Below are 13,919 nucleotides of genomic sequence, written 5' to 3'. Positions count from 1 at the left end.
TGATCAAATACTTTTAGGTGAACGTATGATGGTAGAGTACGACGATGATATAGGAGATCAACTCGGTATAGAGTTAGAGATAGACTTGTTTGGTGCCTTAGACTTGAAACAGTTGATGTAAAGCTCTTATTTGATTTTTCTCATCTCAAACTTGGACATGAATATATGAGCTTCAAAGGCTTGATGTACATGCTCTCATTCTTTTATTCTCTATGAGCTCAAACGTGTATGAAAATTTTAAAAAAAATTTCATTGGAAAAAACTAACTTTTAAGGCCTATTAAAAAAAAAAAACCTCTCTGGAAAAGCATCACTATAAATTTGTATATCAGTGTCTCTATATAGCGCCACTTAAAAGTCGCTATATAGCGACTTTTGTAAAAGTCACTATATAGCAACTTTTAGCAAAAGTCGCTATATAGCGACGATTTAGGAAACCCGCTTTTCATACCGATGATTAATGCTAAGCGGATGCTAAACATCGGTACGTAAACGTCGCAATAGGATCCGTGTGTAGTAGTGGGAGTACCAACATTTAATAGTCTATGCAACCGAGGATCAAATGAAAATGTTGCTCTAATTCCAAGAGTATCATACAATCATTGGGACATAGGAGCATTACAGGTTGCACATGCACTCCTAACCTTTAAAGTATTTACAAGGCAAGCTAGGTGAAATGAATGGTGACATGGGAGAGCATAATAGCTGGTCGTCATATCAAACAATCTTGGACTATAGGAGATATAGGTCCATCATCCACAAAATTTATGGGCTCCAGAATGGTAGAGGGCTTTCAGAAAGCCTCATTATTGGATATGTTGAAGTGTACCGTGTGCATCTTGTGCTTACTGATGATATGAAGATGCAATTTGACATTGCTTCTCATAGGCATATTTTTTATGTCTAACCTTTGTCTAGATTTTTGGAGCAATGCATTCAAGCAACCACCCATCGTTCTCACTCACTCATTCATGGCGTCTCAAACTATGATGCTAGGAAAAGTGAGATCTTCCCTTGAAGGACCTAGGTCCTATTCACCATCATACCCCTCGGCACCTTTGAACCTTTAGCAATTAAGAGCTCACTAGAAGTCACAAAAACTGTATGATGGAAAACAATTTCAATGAGTACATGATCATCAATATAACAATTAAGAGCTCACTAAAAGTCACAGAAAGTGTATGATGGAAAACAATTCTAATGAGTACATGATCATCAATATAACAATTATTCGAACAAATGCAACAAATTGACATGCACTCATAGAAATATGTATTCGCTCACCTAAATACGGGCTTCCCACATTTGTGGGTGGTGACCTTACCACGAGGACATCGGTTGTTGTCCTTGGCACAGTGGTGAGCATCGCTCGTCTGAACGAGGGCAAGAAGCAAACCTAGATGTAGGTATACATTCTATCTATGGAATTTCCTATATAGGAATGTAACACACACTTCTTATTTCCTAGGTGAAAACTTCTCTTTTCTAGATAGAGGTATCTAGGGAATGATATTTCCTATACAAAAATGTAAGACACTCTTCTATTTCCCTAGGTGACAACCTCTTTTCCAAGATAGAAGTATGCATTTTATCTAGCGAATGAGATTTCCTAGATATACATACCAAAATCCATAGTTATATCTAGGAAATTCTACTAGTGTGTGAGGTTTCTCCTATATTGGTGGACGATTATGTGACGGTTATATATATTAGCTCACCCCTAAATCAACCTAGTCCTCAACTATATATATGCCTATGATCTATCAATAGAATCACTTCATTTGGGATCAATCATGTATCATCCTCTCTTCATCTCCTTCCAACATATGTCAAATTCATTATTAGCACATCTATGTGGCCTTCCACTATACATTCATATAACAAGGATATGTGAAATCCATGTCCATCAATCTCAATCACTCAATAAGAATGCCGATATCAGATGCCACTTGGAACCTAGATGAAAGAATCTAACAATCTATTCTCATTGATGACATAATTGTTAATATGTTGACATGGTGCCATATTTAATCAACGGATAGCCGTATACTGAGAGTAACCCAACCCACAGCCAACTAGTTGCTCCATGTACCTCACACCACAAGCCCCCTCAATCATCAGTTGAATTTTCTTTTTGAACTATCATTGACTTCTTGTCCTCATGGGATTCCTTTGCAATCCATGGGCTCTATCTTGTCATCAGCTTCTCTTGTTCAAATCTTCTATTGTTGCAAGTTCAACTCAATCCCTTGGCAATTTTTATTTTACTTTTGTGGGCATTTGTTTTGGAGGATTTATGTTATCACATTTCTTTATCTTTATGAGATTTTAGATCTTAGGAGTGAGAGGCCAGGTTATGTCCTCTGAATTCATCCTCCTTCAATTTATTCCCACAAAATTTTCACGTCTCTATCTCGCTTGCAGCCTTCAATGCACTTCTCAGTTGTGGTTTGGCATTCTTACATTTTTTTATTGGCTGGCCAGTGGGGAGAGCTTCTATTTGTCACAACAAGACAAAGCACCCATAGACGCACACACAGACGTGTTTACTAAACTAAATAAAAAACTTACAGGCGCATCTATTTGCGCATCTATTTTCACGTCTGGAGACCCACGTCTACCAGCGCGTCTATATATTAGACACACGCACGTATAGACGCGCACTTAGCTCGGGGGGGTCACTCATCGTATGTAACCCTATCACGTGAGTTCAACAGAAGGATATTTTTTATTTCTAAAATTTATAGAAATAAATATACATAAGGGACTATTTAAAATAGTTTTGGAAAAAATTTACAGATTTGTATAGAAAAGGGGTACATTTTATTAATGAAAAAATTTACATATAAGGGATTTTAAATATAGGCCTTGAACGCACGTGATATAGAGGGTTTATACATATTGACCCCCCTGAGGCACTTAGATGCTTAAATAGATGCGCTTGTAGACGTAAAGATAGATTCTTGTCGAACAGACAGACACGTATATAGACGCGTTTATAGACGCACTGATAGACGCACTTTATAATATTTTTTTTTTAATTTACAGAATGCTGTTATGTTGTGTATGCTATATAGTTACAAGAATCCCATATCCACATTGTGTAATTCAATTCTTATAGCCAACCGCATTTTAATTACAATTCCAAATAAAACATTACAAATCCAAAACGCAATAAAATTGAAAGCTCAAAAAGTGCTTGTATATACATATAGCACGAAGCTAAGCCACGTCATGTGGCTTCAAGTACAAAAAATAAGGAAGCTAAGCTGCGTCATGTGGCTTCAAGTACAAAAAATAAGAGGAGTGTATATACAAGAGGCACGAAGCCAAGCCAGTGGCTTTAAGTACAAAAAAGAGTACCTAGCACTACTTCTACGACTAATCCTCGCTGCCTTCCATGCTCCCTTCTGCGCTCCCTTCTGGGCTCCCTTCTGCGCCTCCTTCCTCGTCTTCCTCATCATCTTGTGCACGGGCCTGTAAACAAGGGACAACATATATCAATGTATGAAAAATCAAATCTTTACTTATAATTTTGGCATTATTTAATTACTTTCAAATACCTCGAGGGCCGCTCCAGTAGCCCGAGTATACTGCTCCTCAGTAATCAACCCGTCATCATAGAAGTGCCTCCATGTATCTCCTCTACGATGGTGGTGGTGGTAGGCTGTCTCCACAGGAGTAGGGTATCTGCCCACGATCTCAAGCTGCAAGACGACACACTTTACAGAGGGATAAGTACAAAGAAACAACCTCCTAATAAACTACATAGGCAATATAATTTGAGATCAATACTTACAAATTGGGCCTCCCATGATTCAACATCCCTTGCTCCAAAATGTGCGCTTCCATATTCCTCCATCTAGATCCTCCGTGCCTCCACGTGCTGCAGACTGGGGTCCTCCCTCACTGACTTCATTGCTTTCTTCCACTCACGCTTGTGAGCGGTGTGGGGCGGGCCCCTTGGTGGTTGACCTCCCTCAAGCCTGGCAAGCTCCGCTAGTGCGTGCCTCTTGAGCAAAGATCTTTTATTGCCAAGTATCGTAACAATCTTTGACTTGGCCCATTTATCTGTGAACTCGCGATTGGGGGGGTTAGGATACCTAGAGCGAACAGCAGCGAGGGTCTCAGTAGCCAACCTCTTTGGCTGGTCTTTGAAGTGGATAAAGCAATCTCTATAATTGTTAGCAATTACAGAGCGCATGAAGGCCATGATGTCCTTCCCCCGCGCATCCATCAAGATGCCTCCTGTCTGAGTGATGTCATAGAATATCCTACCATCACCCTGAGGCATGTCTAAATCATGTGAATCATCATCGTCCCCACGAATACCCCTCCCAAAGCACTGTGCCATGCATCCCCCACCACTACTCTCCCTGCTACTATGCCTGCTACTGTGTTGGGTCGAACTCATACGCTGGCCACTCATCGCTGGAGACTGCATGGGACTACGCTGACCACTCATAGCTAGAGAACCGAGTCTCGACGGCACATGAGTACGTCGATGGCTCTGCGAGACAGAAGGACCTCCTGACGGCATGGGGGAAGGGGCATAAGACGGGATGGCAAAAGGAGCATAAGACGGCATGGGGGAAGGGGCATAAGATGGCATGGGGGAAGGGGCATAAGAAGGGGCATGACGGCTGTGCTGACTCCGCTGGGGTGATCTCAGGTGGTGTGGGGTGGTTTGGAGTCTGTAGTTCCGACTCTTGGGGAGTATTTAAAGTACCCGTCATATACCCCTATAACTCCGCAGGACTAGGAGGGTGCCCTAAAAGGTTATATAAGTCCTTCCAAATAGAATCCTGGGGATTAGGTGAGCTGGAAGCGCTTCTTGGCCACATGTTGAACTGGAAAAAAGAAAAAAAATCTATTACTGATGAGCTGAGAAGATAGGGGAAGGGAAGAGAGGAATACTGTGGGAGCGCATCTATAGATGCGTCTGATTAGCGCGTCTATTTTCGAGTCTAACAGCACATCTATAGATGCGTCTGTCTGTGTCTGCAAACATTCTAGATGCGCGTTTAGACGCATCTTTAGATGTGCTCCGACAGACGGAATTTCTAAAAAGTAGAAAAGGACATTGCGCCTAACACACAAACGTGACACTGATACTCAGATCATGCGTTTCTTTGATATGAGAAAGTACATATCTAAAGAAAGCAAACTTCCAAACAAGATCAACTACAAAAGGACTTACCTTGGATAGAGGTATGGAAGGTTCTTCTTCTTTTTCAAAGTTGCTTCTCCTCCTTCGTCCTTCTCTCCTTTAAGCTTGGAAGTAAGTGTGGGTGCCTTCCTCTTAAGTGTAAGCTTGGAAGTAAGTATGGGAGCCTTCCTCTTAAGCATCGAAAATGTGGAGATGCTAATAAGGAAGGAAGCAAGCCGTGCGAAATATAAGTAATGTGAAGAAAAGCAAAGCGAGCGTGCTAAAAGCAGGTTTAAAAGCCGCGTCTATAATCGTGTCTAATAGGCGTCTATAGGCGCATCTAAAAACACAGAGTAGATGCACTTTTAGACGTGCTTTTAAATGCGACTGTAGACACGCTTTTAGACACAACTGTAGACGCGCCTTTAGATGTGCCACAGAGTTTAAAATTAAACATTTGAAGAAGAGCAAATTTGGTGGGTTGTTTGTTTGTAGGATGTCTTCATCTTCAAAAAGTAGCTCCACTGAGGATGAATCCCTCTGTATCCACTATCGCGAAATGTGGTTGGATCAAAAAATCAAATGTCTGTGTGATCGATGTCGAGGAAACATGTATCGTGCACGCAAGATTACACTCAATCATATCTCAAAGTATGGAGAATGGGATGTGACCGTAAACAGGGTAAGGGTTCGTAAGTTAAGGTTGATTGAGATACCTATGGGTGTTCATATGTTTGAGTTATGATCCCATTTTAATTTGATACAGGATGCAGTGCCACACCCGCATATGTTGCCCTATGCTCGCCGTGAGGAGGCGAAGCATCGGCGACATCGGTGATATGAGGTGGGATCTTCAGGAGGGACTGTTACAGATGCATGGAGTGATGGTGATAGTAGCCCTCCGCCATTACCTCATGAAGTCGTGGAGGAGGATGTGTTTGATGATATGGTGCGGGATTTATATGTCCATCAAGGGAGGGATGATAGCATAGAGCAGGATGATCTTTTTACTGCAGCATCGACTCCACTATTTGAGAGGTGCACATTCTCTGTGCTACGTGCCTCCCTTGAGTTACTAAAATTGCAAACCATCTATGGATGGATCAATGCAAGTTTGAATGCATTACTCAAGTAAGCTTTAAAGTCTATTTTGCAAACATGGTGAATTATGCTAGTGGGTCAATTACTCGAATGCTTTTCCTCATTTATGGTCTTCACGTGCAGGCTATTGTGTAAAATGCTTCCAAGGGAGAATAAACTACCGACCTTAAGAGATATGGCAACGCAACATGTGACCTCTCTTGGAGGATTACATTACAAGCGCATCCATGCATGTGTCAACGATTGCGTTTTGTTTCGTGGACTACATAAGGATGCAAGAGAGTGTCCTACTTGTGGAGAGGCAAGATATAGAGCAGATCTCAAAACCTTGGACGTGCCTCGTAAGGTTCTGCAACATTTTCCCATAATCCCTCGCATCCAACATATGTTCAAGTGCAAATCTATTGCAGAGCTCATGTCATGGCATTCCTCCCATTGATCAACCGATGGCAAGTGGAGAACTCCCGCGGACTCTCCTGCGTGGAAGCATATTGAAGACACATGGCCAAGCTTCAAGGAAGAACCTAGGAGCTTGAGACTTGGATTGGGTATGGACGGTGTGAACCCATTTGGTCTCAAAAGCACGTCTTACAGTGTATGGCCAGTGATATTGGTGAATTACAATCTTCCACCCTCTATGGCTATTAAGAAAGGACATGTTATGCTGTCCCTTCTAAATCTAGGGAAACAAAAAGTCACAAACCCTGATGTTTATTTGGAGCCTTTGATTGACGAGCTAGAGATACTTTGGAGAGGTATCGAGGTGCATGATGTGAGCAGGCCTCCCTCGTCACGAGACTTCAACTGTAAAGCAGTCTTGATGTGGATGATGCATGACTTCCCAGGCTATAGCGAGTGTTCAGGTAAGCATTACACTTCTAATTATGAATAGGCAAAGGATGTGGTACCCTAAACCCACCTTCAACTCTGAATTGCTCGTATTGTTCAAGTCTCACTACATCGGGTTACCATGCATGTCCTGTTTGTGGTCCTTCGCTAGTTGCCTCACAGGCAGACGCATTGAATAAGGTCATCTATGAGAATCACCATCGATTTCTCCCACCTGATCATCCTAGATATGTTGCCCCTTGGAATGAAGTCCTCCCACAATCACTCACCGCTATGTTGCCCCTTGGAATGAAGTCCTCCCACAATCACTCACTGCGGGAGATTGGATGAGAATTTGGGATGGTTCCATGACTCCTCCACCACTTGGCATGAGCCGGTAAGGGTTTGTAACTATTGGCTGGAAGTAAAGATTGGCTATATTGGCTGGAAGTAAAGATTGCCCGCTAACACTTTATTTTGTTTAGATACTCCATCTTTTATCGTTTACCATATTGGTCCCACCTCAAGATCAATCACCTGCTTGATCCCATGCATATCTTCAAGAATGTGGCATCTACCATTTGGGAGCATTTGAATGGGACACGAGATTCCATAGGCATAAGGGAGGATCTACATACCACAGGGAGGATGCATGAAGCTTGGCCTCAAGAGAGACCAAATGGGCGTGTTTTTTCACCTCGTGCACCGTGGATGTTATCAAAGCTAGAGATGACGACGGTGAAGTACGCTATTACTACAATTCGTACTCCCATTGGATGCATGAGGTGTTTGAAGGGAGACTTTACAAAGAGCAAGAAAAGAGGTGTAGAGCAATTATATGGCTTGAAATCTCATGATTGGCACAAGATGCTCCAAGTAAGTATTTTATGTACATAATATCTTTTTCCTTTCAAATTTGTGAGTGAATAGTTATAAGCAAGTAATCAACCACCTCCTCATGGGTTTAGTTCGTACTACCTACTAGCATTTCACGTAGTGCATCGAAGGATGTTAAAGATGGTATTTACAAGATGGGCGAGCTTGTGAGGTACTTTACATGATACAAAATATGATGTGTATCAATGCTCCATGCAAGTTTGAATGCATATTGCTAATATGCTATACTTTTTCATTTCTAGGTATGTGAGCTCAAAGGAAATAGATCCCACCATGCTTGAGAATGCTCGAGTTATGTTAGTGGAGGCAGTTTGTTTAGTGGAGGAGACATTTCCACGTTCTATTCTCACAAGCCAACTACATCTCATAGTGCATTTGGTGGATGAGATTGCTATACGTGGTACTATACATGCACGATGGTTGTTCTTCCTCCAGCGCTTCATGAAGACCTTGAAGGGCTTCGTGAGACAAAATGAAAGACCTGAAGGTAGCATGGCCGAGGGTTGGTTGGTACAAGAGTCACTTGTATATATTTCTGAGTTTCTTGTTGATGTGGATAGCTCTCTCCCACGATTATGGAGAGATGATGAAGACCTAAGGATGACCTCTATTGTGCCTCAAGGAAAAGGATGCAACAAAGTAATAGACACGGAGTTGCATAATAGTATCAACCTCTTTTGCGTGCTTAATAGTGATCTGATGAAAAGATGGGTGACAAGATACGAGGATGCAAAGGCAAGAAGACAAGAAGAAAGGGCCCTCTTTCGTACACACCACGGATCTTGTGTGCCATACCCTCAGTATCTAAAAGCACTTCCAAAGGATATTCATGTGGATTGGCTACTTGATGAAATGGAGAAAGCAGAGAAAGATGAGGGGATGCATATCACAATGGAAGAATGGGAGTATGCTAGGGGATGCATGAACAAGGTCGGTATATAGAATGTTATGCATAAGTTAGGAGCTTTCAATAATTTAGATTGCTTATTTAATTAATTTGTTCTTGGTGTAGTGCACTATGTTCAATGCTATATGGTGTGAGGGCAAGCATTTTTGAACACAACAGATTGATGATAAGAGAAACACACTAGACTGCGGCATCATTGCTAGCTTTGAGGGAGCCAATGGAGACATGGATGATTATTGTGGCATAATCCAAGATATTATTATGCTTGACTTTCGACGCTTCTTTGTGTATGTTTTGGATGTAAAGTGGTTTAAGGACGTGGTGGAAAAAGGCCCTAATGCAACAATCAAATGCCATGCAAGTGGCTTTGTAACTATTGACTCCACAAAGTTTTGGCAAAGTAGGAAGGACACACTAGTACTACCGCAACAATGTGAACAGGTACTGTGCACACATATAAAAATACTCGCTTTTAAATATTTGATGCAAGAAAAATAACATGATTGTATTTGATCATGGCCATGGACATGATGATGACCATGATACGAGAGAGGAGGATGATCATGAGGTAGGAGATACAGATATTGAGGCCATTACCCGTGACGACGAGCCTACCATTCGAGATGCTGATTTCGATGAGCACATGAGTGGCACAAGTAGTAGTGGATTGAATGTATTTGTAGATCTAAACACTTGTTTGGATTTTGAAGTAGATAGTTTGGCAAGGGTTAATCTCATTGAGGATGAGATTGAACCGTAGCCCCATAATTGTTATTGGCAAAATATATTACATATTGTCTCATTCTCCTCATCTCACTTAATTCTTGTATATGTGGGCTTGCAAAAAATTATGTGCTTTGGTAATCATGGGCAATGTTTGGAAAGCAATGATGTACACTAAAATCTCACTTTCTATATTCTCTGGTTTGCGTCTATCTACGCATCTAAATGCGCGTCTGATTCTCAGTGTAAACGCGCTAATACACGCAGTAATACACATGCAAATAGATGCACCTATAGACGCGCCCGTATTTTCTCAGTTTAGATGCGCAATTAGATGTGTTAATACACGTGCAAATAGACGAGTTGTTATAATGCGCTTTTAGACACGCCCGTAATTCCTCTACTAAAGCAACGCCTATAGACGCGCCCGGTATTTTGCATGTCTACCAAGCGCGTCTATACTTTCTTTGTGTTGTTGTGTGTGCTACATGTTGCAGCATGGTCTAGCCATGCCAAGGCCATGCCCATGCGACTTTCCAATCTTTCAAGGTTGCCATATACTCTAACTACTGTGTCAGCTTTTTTGATGCTACATCACGCATGCACGAGCTACTTCTACCTTGAGTTCCATGTTGGGTTTTTGAATCTACTGCGTTTTATTGCTCCTCGTGGCATTTTCTAACTACTGGGCTCTGCCTCGGGCTTCAGTTACCCTAGAAGGCTATGCTATTGATTGGCTGCACATCTAAATCAACATCTTTGGATGCAATGACAACATGTCGGTTTATAGTGGCCTCTTTACTTGCGTGCATTGCCACATTCGGCTTTAGCACCGACTTCGATGCTACCTACCAGTTCTTGGACTTGGTTGTCCTTTGTGAATGTCTCTTGATGCGATCAACATGGAAGAGCCTTGATTAATCTCAATTTTCTCTACTACCACATGCTAAAGTCTTCAAGGATACTTTTCTCCATGTACAATCAGAGAGAGTCTTTGATACCATGTCAATATATTGATGTGGTGGCATATTTAATCAATGTGGAGTCATGTACTATGAGGACGCCCCAACTCACACCCACCTAGACACTCCATGGATGTCACAGCCCTTAAAAGGATCCATGGTAGTGGAGGTAGCTTTATCCCTTGGCATTTGGACATGAATTTGGCTTATGGGATTAGCCCTTGCACATATTTGCCACATGTCTTCTCCTCATGCACTCAATCATGATTGCACACATTCGAATAATAATTGTATATCCCTAAGGAAGAACCTTAGAAATTGTCTTCTACCATTTTGTTCATTTTCAATTGTATAGCGATCAGAGAAATAGGTTCTTCATATAATAACTTTGAATTTATTAACTCACACAAAAATACTCATGATGGTACTATTTATAAACACTATAGCATGTTACTTGTGATAGCACTTGGCCGGCTCCCCCACTACCCTTCCACATACAACCTAATAGTCATTGTCCATATGAAAAGTAGGCAATTCAAAAATGCAAATGGAAGCTAGGAAGGAGAAGAATGCTTGTTTCCATGTTTGGATTGATAACCAACGAGATGCATGAGACTAACACACAAATGTCTTATCATAAAAAGACAAAAAGGCAAAACCCCAACCAAACAATGACAGTGATTGCAAATAAATGTGGACATGCTTAACTAACATACAGGAGCTGCCTTGCAAAAAAACAAAGAAAACTTTGAGAGCTAGTTGGGCCTTGCCTATAAGGCACATCTCAATAGAAGCAAACTTTGAGAAAAGTTTGGCCCTACATATAAGGCTATTTATAATCTCATCGAATATCATTTTCTTGGTGAAGGAATGTAATAGGAGGTTGTTGATCTCTAATTTAAAGAAAATAGATCATGTGTACCTCTATTGGCTGGAGAGGTAACCTAGTGTACATGATCCCATACAATGCTTCTTTCTCGCTCAAAGATGTGCTCATTAGCGAGTGTCCAATTTGGATCCATTTCCTTGATGTGTCTAACTTGTTTTGTAAAGTATTGGATAAAATTGTAGCTACTCTTGAGAAGATGGTCTACATCCCTCCCTCGAAAGCCAAGAGGAGATTATGTGTACTATGGGATCTCAATCAAGAATAACCTAGTCCATGCTCTAATTTATGATTCCAAATGGTTGGGCGCTCACCACGTTTATTAAATTCTTTAAATTCCCAAATTCCTACTATAAATGTAAGCATATTGGAAGCACTATACTTGAGATTGCATTGCTAAGGAAGATAATCTTTGTCAAAGAGCAAATGAATTCTAATTTTAATTTGATATGTGCAACCTTTCATGTACTCATCAACTACAGTTCCTTGTTGATTGGTCTCTCGTATATATGGAGTGACAAGACCTTAAAACAAGTCCTCGAGGTTCCTTTATCCTTAGCTTCCCCTTTCCCTCTTGCTCTCAATATTTATTACCCTCACTTTTATCCCTCTCTTATCGTGAAACCAATATGTTCATGAACTATTAAATACTAGTCTTTGAATATCCATAGGTTGACATTCTTCTTTTCCGACTGTCCCTCCACCGAAAGTCGTGAGTGGTTCGTTGGCACACATTACGGCACGCGAGACGTAAAAGCCGAACCGCCTTGCAAGCAAAGTATGTTGAACATTGGAATGCAAAAGGAGAACAATGCATATTGTACCGCAAGGTCATATTATAAAGGCCATCACTGACACAGTTGTGAATCCAAATAGTTTTACGGTATGAAAGAATGTTGATGAATCAGTGAAATCTGAACAAAATAATGAATGGGGTGACGTTTCACTAGAGAGTCGTGCTGACTCCGGCAATCAATCCCTCGACCGCATCCTCGCTGATGCCAAAAGCGGTCTCCAGCACTTGCTCAGGAAGCGGAGGCTCGGCTGCAAACAGAGACTTGGCTACTTGAGAGGCCCCGGGATTCTGGCTGTTGAAAGCGGCTATGGCAACGGCCGGGTGATCGCCGACGTTGAGCTGGAAGTGGACAAGGCCGCGGGGGAAAACGAAGAGGTCGCCGGCGCGGAGGGTCTGCTCGAAGAGAGAGTTGGTGGTGTTAACGAAGCCGACGAGGAGCTTGCCCTGGACGACGAAAAGGACCTCGGAAGCACGGGGGTGGACGTGGGGTGGGTTGAGGCCACCTTTGGGAGCAAAGTCGATGCGAGCCACGGAGAGGCCCTGGGTGTTGAGGGCGGGGAAGGTGAGGGCAGAGGCGAGCTGGACGGCGGAGCCAAGGTGGTTGGAGGTGTTGCCGGGGTTGCGGAGGAAGGGGGATCGGAAGTCTGCTGCGGTGACTTGGGCCGGGTTCTTGCAAAGCAGACCGTTGAGGGCGATATTGGAATTCTGGCCGGCGGGAAGCGCCACGCAGAAGTCCTGAAGGGGGTCAGAATCAGAAGCCATGGAGGGTGCAATTAAGCAACAAAACAAGACCAGCAATATTGTGCAGGAAGAGGCCATGGCGAAGGAGAAATGGAAGCAGGATATGAGGCTTCAGCTGCTCAGGTAGAGTGGGAGAAGAAATGCAAGCAGAATGAGGTTTGTGAGGAGCGGGGAGGCTTTTATGAATCCCAAAGGACGACCGAGTCGTTGCACACAACGTGCTTATAATAATAATCTATATCTTGAGGCTCATGCGAAGTCTTCATAGTTCCCTCGCTGCTGCCGCATCTTGTCACGCAGCTGTGGCTTCTTCCTCTTGTCGACGCAACTATGGGCCAACGAATGTTACAAGATACATATGGATCCACATATCCTTTGTCATCAAGGCCTTTGAAAAACTGCATCCACATATCCTAACAATTAAAAATTTTTACATTTATGATTTTAAAGGAATTGTAGATAATATTGAAGCTATGGGAATGTGAATGGACATGTTGCAAGAAGTAAGATAGTTGCTCATACATTCATGAAAATGTAGATGCAGAAAATACATTCAGAAAAATATGTGGATAAGGAATCCATGATACACTTTCATACGACTTCAGAATATGCATGTCTGCACGTTTTTGTTGCATTGCACCATACCTGTATACCCTGCGTAAAATCAAATTCTGCTAGAGATGGACCTTCAATTGAAATTCGCATAAGAGCATCCAAGTTCTTGGTTTCCAATCTATTTCTCAACTTGTTTTAAATGATGTTTTGAATGCTGAATCCCCTTTCACAAATAGCTATGCTACTCCATTGCAACATTGCAATTTCTGCAACTCGAAGAAGCATGGGATATTTCTCATGTAGCACTTCATTTCTACCAATAAAGCACCACGTATCTTTCAACACGTTGCCTTTCCAATCTCGTGCTGCTTGTAT

The 13,919-nt window shown here is 42.0% G+C and overlaps 1 pseudogene; it reads right to left on the bottom strand.

Annotated features, from left to right (window-relative positions):
• Positions 1-12,398: 12,398 nt before the first annotated feature.
• Positions 12,399-13,067, bottom strand: LOC147879622 (germin-like protein 1-1 pseudogene; annotated as a pseudogene).
• Between the last annotated feature and the right edge of the window lie 852 nt (positions 13,068-13,919).

The sequence above is a fragment of the Dipteris shenzhenensis genome, chromosome 33, assembly GCF_047967505.1.
Source record: "Dipteris shenzhenensis isolate YYH24624 ecotype China chromosome 33, Dip_SZ_1.0, whole genome shotgun sequence".
NCBI classification, from domain to species: domain Eukaryota; kingdom Viridiplantae; phylum Streptophyta; class Polypodiopsida; order Gleicheniales; family Dipteridaceae; genus Dipteris; species Dipteris shenzhenensis.
The sequence above is the reverse complement of the archived record's forward strand: the minus strand, read 5'-3'. Positions and strand labels throughout refer to the sequence as shown.